Raw genomic sequence first — 16874 nt, 5'->3', positions numbered from 1 at the left:
TTTCTTTAACTTTGTACTAGCCCTCATTTGTACACCGCCATTTACTCATTTTTTACTGTGATGATTCACCGCATTCCTTGTAAATGCGATGGTCATTAGCGAAGTTGTTTTTATTGCCTATGTATATGGTGGTTCGTCGCGTGAGCCAATATGCCTTGGCCAACAAAAGTCGCGTGAAATTCAACGTTGTACACGTGCAAGCAGCATAAATTAGACCATATACACAGAATACCACTTTAATATAAATGTGATAAATAAATTCACTTTTTTTTTTTTCTTGGAGTTCAGTTTCTAATATTTAAAAATATAAACAGAAAATTTTTCACGTCTGTAAGCTGATTGAATTTTGTGCTTGGAGCACAGATGCTAGGCATTTACAATAATACATTGTAAATGCCTAGTTTTATCCAAGTTTTATGCTCAAAACCTAACATCAGAAACGTAACTATGAATTTTGACGTCTATGGCCAAATATCAGAAATGGGCCATAGGAGTCAAAATTATTATTATTATTATTTTTTTTTTTTTGTAAAATGGTACTTTTATATAAAAGCGATGGTCTCTTATAATAATTGATTCAGATAATAACGATTGTCATATTTTAAAATAAATTATAAATTCGGTTATTTCACGTAAGTTTTTAACCCATTTCGATGGATCGACGTCTTTGGTCAGGCCCACGTTCGCTATAACCTAATTACTGCTCTGCCGAGCACGTATTGTGTATGAATGTGTGTGTGTTCACCGGACGATATGCAAGTTGTGAGTCCTGAAAAAATCCGAAACAGCTTCACAAGGAAAGTTCTTCCCCACCACCAGAGATCGGCTAACTCATTGGCAGATTCAGGAAGGAGTCTTACCCACAGAGCCTGAATAAAATGAAACAAATACTGCATGTTTTTAAATTATTGTCAATCACATATCATTGTAAAAATGACTTTATTATTCTTTTTATATATTTTTATACACATTTTACATTTTTTTTTTTTTTTTATATTCTTTGTTGTCTTTGAGCGAAGCTGTTTTCTTTGTGACAATAAAGCATCAATCTTTGATACAATAAACAACAAGCTAAAAAATCACAAATTAAAAAGTGGAAACCGTTCACCAGTTAATCAAAAAAAGTTCAAATGTATATTTGAACTTTTGTTCAAATATACATTTGAACAAAGATGTTCAAATGTATATTTGTATATTTGAACATCTTTGTTCTTTGTGATCATCCTGAATCAAGAACTAGACCCATCATAGTTTTATCGCACTTTCCTTGATACCGTTTCTCCATTGTCCTAGTGCAGCGGCCTTCACCTACGGCCCGTGAATAATTTTTATACGGCCCGCGCGGAAAGTGGACTAAAACAGCATTTTAGAGTGGCGCCGCTGAGTGTTCACGCAGTAAGCATCGATTTTGACCTTATCAAACATGTACATTAGTCCAGTACAGTCATATGTACGTTAAATATGTTATGTACATAGCAATCTTTTCTTCATGTTGTGAAATTCTATTATTTTGTTATAACTTGTTCATTGTATTGAATTATTACTAATTTGTATTCAATTAAAAAAAATCATCCTAAAAATGCTCTGAAAGAGGAAAGTCGATTTGGTGGTCACAGATTGAAGACTACTACTTCATTGAATATGACGAAAAAGGAGTGTGTTTGGTGTGTAAGGAGACTGTGTCAGTTTTTAAAGAATATAATTTAAAACGACGCTATGATTCCAAGCTTAAATCTTTAAATCTTATGATCAATATATAAAGGCGTGTTGCGAAAAGAAAATTGTTCAAAACGAATTAAGAAAACAAAACACTGAAAACGTATCAGTCAAGAAACTTATCTGCTGCAAGTGCCAATTATCAAGTTCCACATTTGATCGCTTTTGAAAGTAAACGGTTCGGTGATGGTGAATTTGTTAAATGTTCGCATGTGCACGTCTGTAGCCTCGCGTTGACCACTCGACTTCCGTTAGTGGCACGCACAAAAAGGACATAAATTTGCTTAATTAAGATGGGATAATTGGAGACTAGATAGCCAAAACATTTCTTTATTCAAATACTGGCTAACTGATTTTTGAAATAAACATCCACCTCTTTGTGAGGTGGATGTTTATTCAAAACAAATAAATTTAACAAAGCATTGGATAAATACTTGAAAGAGATCAACGAAGAAAATGGAATTGTTTACTTTATATTTTTAATTTTATTTATTTATTAATTTTTTTATTATTATTTATTTTATTATTACGTATTTATTATTTTTATTTTATTTTTTTATTTTATTTATTTTTTATTTTTTTGGTTGGCGTTAGAAAAGCTTGCTTCCTTGCATTATTTTGCCGATACTGCAAATACTCAATACTAAAATTACGAAAATATATGTGGATTTGATAAAATTGGTTCACCAATATTTTAACAAAGTCTTATTTCCCAGTGCTACGCTCATGACACACTGGACTTATTTATTAATGAACTAACGGAAAGGGTCTGGGAAAAGTATGCGTTTTCTAAGCAGGACAAGGCAATGACCCATATGGCCTTCGTAGAGCGGTTGATGACAAAATTATAGACCAGGAGTCGGCAGTTATTTTTACTTGGAGTGCCAGATGGAAGGATTTCGAAGGAACCATGGACAGGAAAGCCTCGTTAGTACAATTCTGCACCTGTCAATATATGTGAATTACTGACATCGCACAAAAATGCATATGAAAATACGCTATAAATATGCAAAAAACATCTTTAATAAATAATCAATAAAAAATGAAAGGATAATCGGATCACAGCGTGGTTCGAAGAATATTTATTCAGTACATAAATTAAAAAAAATTATATATATATATATATATATACTGTACTTTTAGAATACAAAATATTGATGTGAATTAAAAAAAAAAAAGTAAAAAAAAAAAAAAAATGCAATCAGTTAATAAAATGTCTTAACTCCAAAAAACCATACCGAAATCTACGTAAGAACAAGCTTTAGGATAATCCTAAAAGTAAACTAAGCTGGTTAAAGAGAGAAACGCCCCATTTCACAAACCAACACAGCAATAAACATATAAGAATCAGAACATCAATTCTAATTTTTTTCACAAAAGTTTTATTATTCTTTTATTACTACACTATTTACTATATTATTTATCATCGGAACATCAATTTGAGAAAGCGTTGTGACAAACATAGGATTATCAAGGCAATTCCACGACCTAAAAAATTGCTCAATTCCCTGTAAAAACCTTTATGGCTCTGAGATAAATTTCTATTCTGCACAATGAACTCTAATACGCTGCCTTGTCGGATGTACAGTCCGATAACTAAAATTGCCAATTCTGGTATAGTTCGTAGGATTCGTCCATTTTCTTAAACACAGAAAATAAGTTGTTCCGGATAATCGGATTTGGGAGGTTCAACTGTATTGTGTTACATTCGTCAGTTTAGTGTCATTAGACAAGGCATGGGAGTTTATTTTCAACAAAAAGCATATTCAATATGTGATCCGTGTGCATCCAGGACCATTCGTAGACGTCGATCGAAGTTTATCATAACTGCAGCCTTCGGAGATACCTTCCATAGCCGGAGTGATTTCAACATTCAACGATATGTGTACTGTATTATTCTTTTTAGACATTTTCTCCTTCGGGAATCTCCGGGGAAATTAATCTCAGAGATTCGACCAGGTGGCCAAGCCCATCCAATTCCACGTCGCGCAGGATACCGATTAGACATAACCTATTATTAAACTGTTCCTACAGGAAATGAAGTGCCACATTCTTGCTGTAAAAATGTTTATTACACATTCATTCCTATGCCTTGAAGGATTGAGACATGTCATCCAGGAAGACTGGTCCGACGATTGCAACTGATGAAATTGTGGACTACACTGCGCATTCTTCAGGATGCAAAAGAGTCTCCATGACTAAGTGAGGAAGGTTTTAACTACCGCTTACATGCATATTCTCTTTAGTGCGTAACTGCTAAGGCGCAATTGTGCTTCAAAGTAAAACACATGTGGTGAACAAGAAAATACCAATCTGTATTCTGGACATTGGACCTTAATCTCAGTGCAGATGTTAAGCGAGAAAAAATACGATGCTACAACGAACTGGTCAACATCTGGAAAAACCAGATGAGATGCGTTGCCACACGGCACAGTAACCAAAAGATTCCTCTCCGAGGAAACGTTTGCAATGACCAAACCAGCAAGATCCTGGTTCTCTCTCAGCCTTGAGACGTCCTTTTGGTGACCGGCCACGACGCCCCAAATGAAACGCTACACCAACTAGAGCTTTTAGCCACTGACCTATGCTACGGTGGAGCCAAGGAAAACTGGCACCATCTTCTTTTTGACTGCGACTTTTATGAGGATCTCTGAGACAAACTTCTGAAAACAATTCCCAACTTCTCCCCAAACCAGGTGGATCAACTGATCCAGATTCGAGACAATCTTTCTTCCCCGCAGGCCTTTGCGTTTGGCATTTTTGCCCAGCAGAAGACCTTGTATGCCAATGCCAACTTAAACCAGACAAGCAATTCTACAGCCTGGTTTTCACTGGTGTAAAGAAAGGTTATATACCTTAGTTTTTTTTTTTTTTGCTTCGGTTCCCAGCTTGTTGTTGTTGTTATTATTTGGTTTTTAGAAGCATTACAACTAAGGCCATATTGCTCCAGGAATATGCGGTGGTCATTCGCTGACTTTTCCGCATCCTCGGTATTTGGTGGTCACCGGCTGGAACCCCGGTCTAATCAAGAAGCGTGTGCTACGCACTGCTGCTCCTGCCCACCTGGCTACGGAGGCGCCTGGGTTCCCAGCCGATTCAAGTTTTTAGTTTGGAATTCTTACTGAACCCTTTCTTGCTTCCCCTTCCCGTTTTTTTTTTTTTTCGTTGCGTCATGCCGCTTTCTTTGTTTCCCAGGACAAGTCCTCTGGGATTAAATCCCTTTCATTTGCAATTTCTAAATTTAAAAAAAATTATTTTTTTGCTCAATCTGCTATTCTTCTTATGGCCTTATTGAATTTTTATTATTTTTTTTTATCAGCACCACTAGCTTTTTTTTTTTTTTAATCATCATAACCTGCACCACATGTGAGTTTTTTTTTTTTTTTTTTTTTCTTTCTCTAGAATGGGCCCTAGAGGATCCTGGCCCGCCTTCCCGTGGTGTGAACGAGTACCCGGAATCATCTCTCCAGGTGATTGATGCTTCTGGGTGGCTAAGTGGCCAGAACACAACAACAGAACATACACACTTCTCACACAAACCAATCACATTTCTGGCCCTTTTCACGGTTGATTCTGTTCTTCGTAGCGACAAGAGGCGGAGTTGAATAGACGTTCCAGGTGCCGCCGCCCTTTACATATACACATGTCCACATGTGGTGAACAAGTTTGCACGGTTTTCCAAATATTGACGAAATAAAAGGCGAATCGCCTTTCTTTGTCAGTGTCGGTCAGGAATTAGTTTCTGCATGTTGTAAGGAAACAGTCTTGCCGAATAATCCCAAAGATCTGTGAAACATTTCTGTAACCAAAGCTCAATTTAAGCTCATGTTGCGCTTTAACAAGTCATGCTGCTCAGAATTTTCCAGCTAGAGTACATCAAACAATGTAAAAAAAAAAAAAAAAAAAATCCCATGTCTTAGGTGCTTTAATGGACCAAACTCACCCATGCTATCCCATATAGACGGAAGGAATTTCAAAAGTCCTTCAATCCAAGCTACAGTTAGGCGATATCAGGAGGAGGGAGGACGGTTCCCCCCATGAGCTGTTCCGGGTTTGTCAGCCTGCGTAACATGCAAGTCGGCCCGTGAACACACACGCACACTTCAGACATAATACACAACGGAGTAATATAGTCTGAGTCGCTAATGCGCCTAACAAAACACTATTTATTCGAGAAAGAGAACTCGACCTGGTCAAAAATGGCTCGGACGTAGATAAAGAACTATATTAATCAAACCCCCTAATAATGCAAACAGCGATACCAAGTTTCACAACAAAACAATACATTTCCTACTTTAGGCTAGCAATAATTCTTGCTAGCCTAGAGTAGGAAATGTACTGCAATTGTTGTTATGGGAGTTTAATGGCGCATAAGCTACTATGGCTATAATGCTGTACTGCAATGAATTGCATTGTATTAGTAAATGTATGGCATTGCCAGTATTAGATGTAGCTCTTGTTCGGAAAAGTAACAGCTACATGTAATACTGGCAGTGACATGATAAAAGTATTATAAAAACTAATAATTTACTAAAAGGCAAACGATAATGACATTTGGTGAATACGTCAGGGTGACTATGTACGTACTAATAACACTAGCCTTGTTACCCTAATGGTTTTTCATGTGATGTTAATATGTTTAGTATTGTAATTAGTTTTATTGCAAATCGAACATTCTGATTTTTCTTCAGATCACAGCAATCCACTCGACCGTGTACTTGTGTAAACACGCATGAGAATTTTTAGCACGCAATACTGACTTCCAGAGTACTGCCATAGTTCACGCAGCAAACGATACACGTAAGCGTGCAAGCAGCCAACCGTACAATGTATAAGGCGAGTCCACACCCACTATTCCTACTTAAAATTGTTTGGCTGCTTACAAAAGACTGCAACAAACCCGACCTTCTACTCTCGAGGAATTTACTAGCAAATCCCCCAACTACGTCTTGCCAATTCTTGAACTCTATCTAGCGGTCGTTTACCTTTTGTCCTTTTGGTTCACCTTCAAAGGTGAAGACTTCGCTATTGGGTTGAAAACCTGTAGGAAACAATATCAGTTTAAAAGGCAGGTTTGAGTTATTTCTTTGTAAAACAGCTGGCTGATCATCCGGCTACGTCAGTGGCTTTGCTTGATTTGTTAACCTTCTGCTGAGATGCAGATGGTTCATTAAAACGTAAATTATTTTTAAAATGAAGTCTGCATATTATTAATAGGCCAGTATGAAACAGATTCCCGAAATGCTTTATTTTTAATAATGTTTTTAAACGGGACTGTGTTATTGCTGAACAGGAAGGGATCTGTTATTTTGAATGACGAGGTGTTGCCGAGGGGTAAAGGGAAGGGTTATTGCTTCCGTAAAGGCGACTACGATGGACTGAGACAGTATTTAAATTCTATACAGTGGGACCAACTGATGATGTTACTAACAGCAAATTCAAAATGGGAAGCATTCAAAGAACTTATCTTGGCAGCTACTAGGCTTTACATACCAACTAAGAAATATTGTTCAAGGTTTAGGCCAAAATGGATGTCAGATGAACTAATGAGACATATAGAAGAGAAGAAAAATGCATGGGACACTAACAAATTAACACATGACACAGAAGCCTATGATAGATACAAGTTGATATGCAACCAAGTTACAAAGGAGGTTAGGCAGGCGAAGGCAGATTACGAGAAATCCTTGGCAAGGGATGCGAAGAAAAACAGCAAAGAGTTCTTTACTTATGTAAACTCTAGAAGGAAGGAGATGAATCAGATTGGTCCACTTGATATCGATGGGTGAACTGTTGATGATCCTGCTCAGGTAGCTAACAAACTAAATGAATATTTTGCATCGACATTCACACATGAGGAGTTATTCAGCGAGGGGAATGCCAGAGGTGTATTCAAAATAACAGACTCCTTGTTTGATTTGGGGTTGCCGTAGCCGAGTGGGCAGGAGCGGGAGTGCAGCAGCACACGCTCTTTGAGTAGACGGGTTCAAGTCCCTGACTGCTAAATGTTGATCTGCCAACCCGCACTGGACCAGCGTGGCAGATTATGGTCCATTTCGTCTAGCATAAATTGTTGAGGAGGCTTCCATTCTGTAGTGGATTGATAATGGTTGCAGTTTACCTTTCTTTTAACACTGAATTTGTACGATTTCAATAGTAGGGCTTTGAGCATAAAAGCTGTTATTAAACAAAGAAATCATAAAATAACTTTTCTGGCAAAATTTAGGTCAGTGCTTGTAGGGGGTCATTCTATGGAGTGATTTTATTTGGATCTGCTATCGTGAAACGACTGAAATTGGCTCCTTTATTCGCCACGTTGAAAGACGTGGCAAATAGACGTCATTAGTATTAATTAAAGCGTCTTGTTCATTATTTCGCCTAGTTTAAAAAAGTGAAAGTTGCTTGAAAAGATGTAATTGCACTTCGAACTCCAACACGGTTCCCCCATGGGGTTGTGAATCTTCTTCGGATTCGTATCTATATCTATAATTGACTATCGTATCAGTCTTTTTCAAATCAAGTGCCGGTTGTCATTATTCTCAGCCACGGGGCCACAGACCGATACAGGGATGCAATAAAATTCCCAAAAGGAACCTATGCTAAGAAATTTTTGTAGCAATTCGCTCTGCCAAGTGTACACCCACTTGGGATTACAGATTTGGATGATGATGATTAAATAATTCAAGAGAACTGAATTACAAAATAGTTTCGTGAACCGAGTGACAATTTATTTATTATTAATTTATAACCTATCCCAGTCAGTAGGGAAAGTTGAGGCGAGGGAGATATTCGTTTTTAGGCTTTCGCCGTGTGTTTATTTGTGGAATTTTCACCTGAACAAGAAGTTAGCCAAACTGATTTTTGTTGGCGAAAACCTGGTATGAGGGGAAAGTATTTGCAAATATAGCTTGTGAGATAGTGCCAGCATAGCTGGTAACTATTTCTGAGAGTTGAAGCAGCTCTGCAAAACGCAGGTTGGAAATGCCTTGTAACAGGGGCTCACATCTGGTGAGTATGGGCTTAGCACATCCAGTATCCAGAATGATGATATCCAGCTGGATATCATCATTCTTCTCTTTCTTGGTGATTCCCTTCTCTCTCTCTCTCTCTCTCTCTCTCTCTCTCTCTCTCTCTCTCTCTCTCTCTCTCTCTCTCTCTCAGGGTAACTCAATTTTTTTGTTTTGGCTGGTGCAGCATAAGCCTCAGGTTTCCTTGCACCATATGGCTAATATTAATAACAGATTATCTGAATTTTGGACTGCCACATCTGTTATGTTCTATCTGTTGTCTTGTGTGCCATGCTGTTATGTCTGGTCCCCATTAGGAGACACAACAGCGTCTTTCTAATGAAAGGATTTTCTAAAATTTAGCATTTATGCCATTACTAAAATTTACATCAAATTTAATTCTAGTAGGCGCTCACTTTCTCTTTGAATAACACAACTGGTGCCGTCTGCTGCAAGCTAAATTAAAGTCTAGGCAGAGTCCAGTAGAGTAAGAAGAACACAAAAGGAAGTGAAGTGGGATGATATCACGCTGCCGATTCCAGAACTTCTGGAATCGGCCGCCTGATATAATAATGTTTTTAAACGCCTACCCCTGTGTATAAAAGTAAAATAAATTCCTCCATCAATTATTAAAAACAAAATAACACGTCTGTTATATTTCAACTCCATTGGAGAAATTCATCAGAGTTCGGGTAGTTCGGGGAATTTATGAAATTCACAATGGAAAGAAGAAAACAACTCTCATCCCACATATATAGGGGGAAAAACCATGATATTTGTCTTTAATATGAAGTGCAAGATTAAAGGTAAATATAGTGGCTTGTTCTATACACTGAGGGGCCACTTTATTATGTACACCTGTCCTATTCATGAAAGCATGACGTATTCGACCATGCGATATCAAACAGTTGGGCAAATATATAGGAATGCTGCATGTGTGCAATTCATTAACAGAATGGGCAAGACGAAAGATTTAAGTGGCTTTGAATAAGGCATGTTAGTCGGCGCCAGATGCGCTGTTATGAGTATCTCGGAAACTGCAACCATGTTGGGGTTTTCATGTAAGATTGGTCCAATAACATCCCTGTTTTCCATTCGTTTGGAGAAGTCCGGGGTTCGATTTCCATCCAAGACTGGAGGCATTTCTAAACTAAAGTTTCCTTCATTCGAGGCTGTAGTTAGCCGATCTCATGGGGAGGGCGTAGGATTTTTTACCGGCGAGTTATTCCGGGTTTTGCAGTCCGTACAACATACAAAAAAAAAAAAAAAAAATATATATATATATATATATATATATCATCATCATCATCATCAGCCATTTTCAATCCACTGCAGGATGAAGGCCTCTCCAGCAACTTTCCAGTTCCTTCTGTTTTGAGCACTGGCCATCCATTTACTACTCAAAAACTCATGAATTTCATCTATCCATCTCCGCCTTTGTCTTCCAGGTTTTCTTCTAGCTCCTCTTGGGTACCATTCTGTTATTTTCTTAGTCCATCTGTCATCATGTCTTCGAGCTATGTGTCCTGCCCAAGACCATTTTATTTCTTTAGTTTTGATAAGAATGTCCTTTACTCGAGTTTGCTGCCTAATCCATGTGTTTCTCTTCTTATCTAACAGTCTGATTCCCAATATAATTCGTTCCATTCTTCGCTGTGTAGTTCTCAGCTTCTCTTCCATTCTTTTGGTGAGTGCCCAAGTTTCACTTCCATAAGTCATGGGGGGAGTATACATTGATTCATTATTTTACGTTTCAGACAAACTCGGATATTGCTCTTCAGTATGTGACTATATTTCCTGAATGCTATCCATCCAAAATTTATTCTTCTCTTGACTTCCAGCCATTTATCATTATTACAGCTAATAACTTGTCCCAGATACGTATATGACTCCACCTTTTCAATTACTGCTCCTTCAATCATTATTTCCCTTTCCGTGGCATACTTGTTCATCATTACTTTTGTTTTAGCCATATTCATCTTTAGTCCAAAATCCTTACTAACTGTGCATAACTGATTAAGATTTTCCTCTAATTCTTTGGGATCGTGGCTTATGACCACAATGTCATCAGCAAATCGTAAATGGTTTAGGTACTCTCCGTTCACATTGACTCCTTTCTGCGACCAGTCTAATCTTCTGAAAGCTTCCTCAAGGGCAGCAGTAAACAGCTTCGGAGATATTGTGTCTCCTTGTCGAACTCCTTTCTCGATTTTAAATTTGCTACTGTCTTTGTCTAGTCTAATAAAGGATGTAGCACTCTCATATATTTTCTTCAAAATCATAATATATGGAGTATCTATGCCTTGTCTTTCCAGTGCCCGAAATATTGCCTTATGCTGTATGGAGTCAAATGCCTTTTCATAATCCACAAATGCCAGGCATAATGGTGTTTTATATTCATTTGCTTTCTCCATTAGCTGTGATATTACGTGAAGGTGATCCCTAGTTGAGAATCTTGTCCTAAAGCCAGCTTGCTCTTTCGGTTGATTCTCATCAAGTATTCTTTCTAATCTGTTAGTAATGACCCTTGTGAACAACTTGTAGATATGGGATAACAAACTAATTGGTCTATAATTTCCAATTTCTGATTTATCTCCTTTCTTATGCAGCAAAACTATGATTGCATTATTCCACTGCTTAGGCGTCACACCTTTTCTAATGCACTTTGTGAAGAGCCTTGCCAGTTTTTGTGTTATGTCTCTTCCTCCCAATTTTAACAACTCTACAGTAACTTCATCTTCCCCCGGGGCTTTCCGATTCTTCATTTTCTTCAATGCATGTTCTACCTCATCAGGAAGAATATCGGGTATGTCGTATGTGTTGTTACTTTGCAATCCATGTTCCCCACTGCTGGTATCATTCCCTCGCTCCTTGTATAATTCTCTATAGTAGTCTTCTGCTTTTTGAAGTATGCCTTCTCTGCTGTTTATAAGTACACCATCGCTATTCTTCAGTTTCAGTATCATTTGTCTTTCTGTATTACTGCTCATGGCTGCTGATTTAAATCCTTTGTTTTCCCTTAATGCTTGTTCTACTTTTCTTGTGTTAAATCTTCTTATGTCCTCTCTGAGTCTCTTTCTAATGGCTTTGCATAACTCAGTATACTCAATTTTCTCCCTGTCAGTGTTTTTCTTGCTCTTCATTTGTCGTCTTTGGTTCATCATGACAAGTGTTTCTTGACTAATTTTTTCTTCTTTGGATTTCTGTTTCCCTATAGGTTTCTTGGGCTTTATCACTTTCAAAAAGTTGTAATATTCCTCGTCGATATCTTGGTCCTCAGCAGTCTGCAGAAGCTCATACTTGTTCTTAAGTTCCAGTACATACTGCTTTTTCTCCTCTTCTGTTATCTCAAAGACCTTTGTATTATTTACTCGAGTCAGTTTTTTCCTTTCCTTTCCTACATCTATATCAAGTGTACATCTTACCATTCTGTGATCACTTCCAACATTTACCTTATTCAGGACGGTAACATCAGTCACAATATATCTTCTGTTAGTGAGGATGAAGTCGATTTCATTAGTTGTTAATCCATTTGGACTCTTCCATGTCCACTTTCTGTTCACCCTTTTCTTGAAAAAAGTGTTCATTACTGACATTCCTTGAGATTCTGCAAATTCCACAAGTCTTTCACCTCTTTTATTTCTTTCACCAATTCCAAAATTTCCTATAGTTCCTCTTTCTGCACTGTTTTGCCTTTTTCCAACCTTAGCATTGAAGTCCCCCATAATAATAGTGTAGTGGGTTTTCTGCTCATCTAGAAGACTCTCAATTTCAGTGTACATTTCTTCGACCTCTTCATCATCATGGCTCGATGTTGGTGCATAAATCATTATAATCTTTAGCTTGTACCTCGTAGAAATCTTGAGTATTAGTCTTGACACCCTTGGTGATGTACTTTTGAATCCCAAAATGTTGTTTTTAAAATCTTTATGGACCAGAAACCCAACTCCACCTTCACTCCTTTCACTGTTTCCATTGGTGTACAGCAGATTTCCACTTGATAAACTTATAAGTGATTCATTTCTTCTTCTTGTTTCAGCCAAACCAATGATATTCCAATTCACATTTTCTAATTCCTTTTCCAGCTCTAGTATCCTGTCTTCACCGATGAGTGATCGTACGTTATAACAGGCCAAGTTCAATTTCCGTGCATGGCAGCCTGGTCGTACCCAGAGATTCTTAGCACCCTCTGCTTCCACTCTGATCCTCTCGCTGCCGTAAGAGGGAGAGTGAAAGCTGCTGGGGACTGAGGGCCATTTGTATTGTTGTGCTCTCATTGCTGGAGGGTTTGGTCTTTACCTCTTCACGCTGACCAGGCGTCTTGAAGAGAACCACTCTACACGTTCGTTGCCGCCTAATGACGTAACAGGGCTTACCATCGGGAGGTGTGCATGAGTGGAATTTAGGGAGGCAGGCCAACCGGACTTCTCCTAAATCTTCTGTAATAGAGAGATATTGGATCCATCAGTGTTTTAGGCTGAGTGTCTGATAACACACAGGATACCTGTTCCCCTATAAGCCCCCTATATATATATATATATATATATATATATATATATATATATATATATATCATCTGTTTACACCCCGAGACAACCACATTAGTTATTATTAAAGTTTAATGGCGCAAGGGCTGCAGCGGCCATATTGCACCTATTCATTATCTACTGAAATTAAATGATAACAGTTAATTAAAATTAAAATTTTAATTAACTGTTATCGTTTTAATTTAAGTCAATTAAAAGCGCTCATAAAGTGGATATTTTTTGTAACTGTAGTCTTCTGTCAAGTTGGCACTGTTTCCTGTGAGGTTAATGGCTCAGATAAAGTCGACAAAGATTTAAATTGTGTGGTAGAGGACAATCTATGAGGTTCTATGGTTAAAAAGGCATGGCAGTGTACACTGTGAGGATCTTCTCTTGGAATTCCACAGTCGTGTGTGAGAGAGAGAGAGTTCACAAGATAGAGAGAATACAAGAACAGTACAATATTTAGTTGTCATATGAGCTTGAATGACTGTCACTCAAACGTACGTACTTCCCTCACTTGATCACTCGGCTACGGCGCCCTTCTGACACACTTCTACAGACATAATATATCTACAGTTATAAGTACACGCCTAGGACCTTAAATAACAAAATCTCCTTTATTATTTTGGTCCATTTAGTTTAGAATTTACTAAAGTTACATTTAGTTTGGTACGTGTATCGCTGGGCCTGTCACCTTGTGGCGTGGACGGGTCCTGGGAAGCATCATTCCTGGTAGCAAAGCGGCCGCTTTGCAATTGATCCAAAAACACATACTATGCAAACATAGCACTACGCTCATTTCTGGCCATTGTACAGAGTTTTGTATATCATCACAGAGAACCATGGCGGAGATAAACTAACATTTAGGGGTCGCCTTACATAAGACACAACGCATGTCCACATTATTTTGGTCCGATAACCAAAAAGTATCCAGTCAACGGCAATCCTGTAGTTGAAAACAGCTCGTTGATGCAAGAGGCTAACAAGACATGTGCCGGATAACATAAAGGCTACAATCAGTCAAATAATGGTAACCAAAGAGGCATTTCATACGCACAATTCATTGTACCTTGCAGGTTGCCACGGATGGGGTATCACAGCCGACAACTGAACTTTTGTCAGTTAAAACAAAAAGGTAAGGCTACTGTAGGCTTAGGAACAACAACACTGAAGAGTGAAGGACTGCGGAAATTCATTGCTGTTTTTGCCTATTGTGACGAATCTCAGTTCCTAATGTTTCACGAGGAGTGGAGGCCAGATTATGACAAAACAGCATGAGTCCATGGCCCTATCCTGCCAGGTGTCAACAATGAAGACTGGTAGTTGGTTGTGGTGTAATGGTTTGGGGGGGGGGTTTCATTACTAGTGTGGGATAATGCAACACATTAATGTTTTTAGTGTTTTTTTTTTGGTAGTTGTTGGCGCATCGGCTTCTGTGGCCATAATGCACCTCCCAAGGTTTTTGCAGAACTTTGATCCAAGCCCGAGGCGGGATTCAAACCCGCGACCTTTGGGTTGCCAGGCAGGCACTTTACCCACCCAGCTAGCCCGGTCGGCCTGTTTTTAGTGTGTTGCACAATTCAGTGTACATGTTGATGCAACATGTACACTGATGCAATAATGCAGCACACTAATGTTTTCATTAGTGTGTTGCATTACTGTTGGCAGGACCCAATCGCAGGTGGATACACCATGTCACAAGACCAGAATTGTATACAATTGGTTCCAGGCACATGAGAGTGAATTCAGCCTGCTGCAGTGGCCTACAATCACAGATCTCGATCCAATTGAGCACCGGTGAGCACATTTGCAACAAATGCGGGAATCAATTGAGTCAGCATGGACCAGTATTACGCTTTTCGACACCTCATTGAGTCCATGTCACAACGAATCCGAACTTTCTTGAGGATAAGGGTGGAGGGGAGAGGGATCAACACGCTATTGGGTAGATGCACCTAATAAAAATGTACATGTGGGATGAGTTGATTTCTTCTTTCAAATGTGTTTCATTGTGAATTTCATTATTTGCCGATCTTAACTATTTTTAAACGTTTTCATATTCGGAAAATATATAGCAATCCCAAAATGCTTGGCATACAATAAATAAATGTAAATTTGTGGTACAAAAGGCAGTGATACTGCAATGACCGAGCGATCCGGCTGATGCCATGCAAGTATGATACTGGGCCTCCATGAAACACCATATAATTACTGCTAATTGCAATAAAGATATATAGATGGACAAAATAATGAAATAAAAACACCCGTGATAAAATTTACAAGTATGCACTAAAATATGTTGGGTTACTCTTTGCTTTTAAAACAGCTTGGATTCTATGGAACAGATTAAAATAAATCTTGAACTTGAGGAATATTGTATCAATCTTTGTGGAGGAACGTTTCCAGTTCTTCTTGAGTGATGAACGTGGAGGAAATCTGCTTCTCACTATCCTCTCCAAATATGCTCACAGTGATTCAATAACATTCAAGTCTGGTGATTGTTAAGGACTTGGGAGATGTTTAGCCACAGTTTCATGCTCCTCAACTAAAGCTTCAGTGCTCACAGCCAGATGTGCCCAAAATTGAACACATCTGGCTGTGAGCACTGGAGCTTTAGCACCTTGAAAATTGGAATTGTTTGTGGGAAACAAAACATTTGCACCATGGGATGAATCTGGTCACTCACAATATTAAGGTAATCAGTGCCAGTAATTCGTCCATTTAGAGTGATGATAGAACCTAAAGAATATCAAGATACTGCTGTTGAAACCATTGTTAATCCTCCTCCATATCTGATGGTTGATACAAGACAGATAGGATGATGCGCTTCCTCTAACATTCGCCAAACATGAACACTCTCTGATGTTGTGAAAAGTGTGAATGATGATTTGTTTGAGAATATGACTTGTTTCCAATGTCCAGTTTTTGTGCTCCTTACGCCACTGCATCCTATTTCTAGCATTACCATCAGTAACGAGTAGCTTTTAGTGACTCTGCCATAAATTTCAGCTTTATGAAGTTTACGCTGAAGTGTTTTGCTAGAAACTGGATTGCTGAGACTCACATTAAGTTCTGCAGTTATTATTATTTTTTTTTAATCTTGAGGAAGTCGTTTTATGTTTTCGGACTATAATTCTTTTCAGTGTCTGACGGCCCCCCTTTCAGCCGGTTGCGATTTTCTGTCACAATTAGTGCTATCAGATTTTGTTTTTCCATACTTGGTGAATGTAGACATCACTTTCGATTCGGTTGCTCTGAATGCATTTAACAAATCAACAGTTTAGTCACAGATGCTCCTGCTAAAAGTGCACTAATAGTTTGACCTCTGGAATTCAAACAGGTCGGTCATTTTCTTCATATAGCTTTTTATATCACTTACTAAATAAACATCACCTTTATCGTCTTTCTTTCACAGTACTATAAGCAAGAAACAAAAAAAAAAAAAAAAAAAAAAATACTGCATGTTCATAAATAAGTCATACTCGTAGTAATTACAAAAACTACTACTTTCATACCAGGTGTTGCCATTATTTTGTTTACTCCCTGTATATGTGCAGATATATACGAATTACATTATGTTTCCTGAAAATCAAACTCCATCGTTGAAGGGAGAATGGGGAAA

Source organism: Mastigoproctus giganteus, chromosome 7, assembly GCF_048544385.1.
Source record: "Mastigoproctus giganteus isolate SK-2022 chromosome 7, ASM4854438v1, whole genome shotgun sequence".
Taxonomy (NCBI): Eukaryota; Metazoa; Arthropoda; class Arachnida; order Uropygi; family Thelyphonidae; genus Mastigoproctus; species Mastigoproctus giganteus.
This window is presented reverse-complemented; position numbering follows the sequence as displayed.